At 39.8% G+C, this 1,747-nt stretch overlaps 1 pseudogene; it reads left to right on the plus strand.

Annotated features, from left to right (window-relative positions):
* Positions 1-537: 537 nt before the first annotated feature.
* Positions 538-1,168, plus strand: LOC118619233 (annotated as a pseudogene).
* Positions 1,169-1,747: the final 579 nt, after the last annotated feature.

Below are 1,747 nucleotides of genomic sequence, written 5' to 3' on the forward strand. Positions count from 1 at the left end.
ATTTCACTTTCCAATGTATTTGCAGCAATGTTATAAGACATTGCTGTATTCCAGGTATCATTTTGCTCTGCTTTCAACAGTTTTGTCAGGAGGTTTGAATTTATTTGGGGGTGTTATACCTAGTTTGATTTTAGAGGAGCTGTCCTCAAGTATTGAGCAGCCAAATGATACAAGGCATTTTGGGGCCAGAAAGACACTGATTAAGCTAATAGCCTCCTCACTAATGTGAGGATGTTGCCTAAATTCCAAACTGATCTTGCCTTCCCTAACTAACACTCTCGGGCTTTCAGAGTACCCTCTGAGGACTTTAAGGTGAGTTTTTTCATCAGCCTCAGCGACTGCGCTGTATTTTTTAGGGTAGCTCTGGACTATTAGTGAGGCTCAACTCTGATGACATCTTGAAGTACAAATGGAAAAAAGCTATTAATCTTTTCTGCCTGCTCCCAGCTCCCCCTCCCCCTGAGCACCATGTAGGCTACACCATACTTGCTTGAGTTCCAAGATCCTGCTAAGCCAGTGCACTGTCCTCTTCTTCCAGCCACCATTATGATCATCTACCTGGACCTCATCAGCCATGAAGAGATGTTCTCCAATATCTACAAGATCTGGGAATTAGCAGAAGGGATGTGCCTGGAAGTATAGGGAAAGATGGTAGAGGGAAAGAGTAGGACAGAGGGTAACACTAATGACTCGCTTGTTGGTGGAAATGGCCCCTCTGAAGGCCTGGAGGGCAAAGGTAGCAAAAGCAGTTACCACTGGTGTTGATATCGTCATGAACCACCATTTGCAGGAAACCAGCTTCCCCAAAGAAGCCTATGGGAAGTACATTAAAGATTACATGAAGTCAATCAAAAGGAAACTTAAAGAACAGAGAGCAGAAAGAGAAAAGCCTTTATGACAGGGACTGCAGAACAAATCAAGCACATTCTTGTTAATTTCAAAACTACCAGATCTCTATTGGTGACAACATGAATCCAGATAGCATGGTTGCTCTGCTGGACCACTGTGAGGATGGTATTACCCATATATGATTTTTTTTAAGGATGGTTTAGAAATGGAAAAATGTTCACAAATTTGGCATTTTGGATCTATCCCCTATCATCATAACTGGCTGCTGCTCTTTATCCACACATCAAGACTAGGACAAATGGGACTGGTGGTATCTTGAGCTCTTCATTTATTTTGACCTTGATTTATTTGGAGCAGAGGCATTGTTTTTAAGAAGAAACAACAACAAAAAAACACGTCATGTAGGTTGTCTAAAAATAAAATGCATTTAAACTCATTTGAGAGAATGCCTCTTAGTTTAATACAGTTTTAAACCCATCCTGTACAGTGCTTCTGGCTGTAGACCACTACTATTAAGCATAAACTGTCTTCAGAAAACTTCTACAGTGAAAATTACTTCTGGGACTGGAATATAAAAATAAGGATCAAAAGTCTTAATTCTGGTTTACAGTAAAGAGAAATACCATGCTTACAGCAGAGACAACATTTGAAGTGGATTCCTTAGACATTTCATCACCCACAAACAGAAGTAGTTAACTAAAAGAGATTACTAAAAGAATAAAAAGGGACTAACATGGTTGGGGGAACAAAAGAAAAAGAAAAAAGCTATTCATTAACAAATTAGAAGGTTCTAATTACCAGAGTTCAACTTTAGACTATGGCCCTAGGCCTGGACTTTGAAAAATTACCATGGCTTCCCAATTCTAGGGAAGCCTCAAATTCATATCTTGGCAAACTC

This window comes from Molossus molossus, unplaced genomic scaffold, assembly GCF_014108415.1.
Source record: "Molossus molossus isolate mMolMol1 unplaced genomic scaffold, mMolMol1.p scaffold_m16_p_6, whole genome shotgun sequence".
Classification (NCBI taxonomy): domain Eukaryota; kingdom Metazoa; phylum Chordata; class Mammalia; order Chiroptera; family Molossidae; genus Molossus; species Molossus molossus.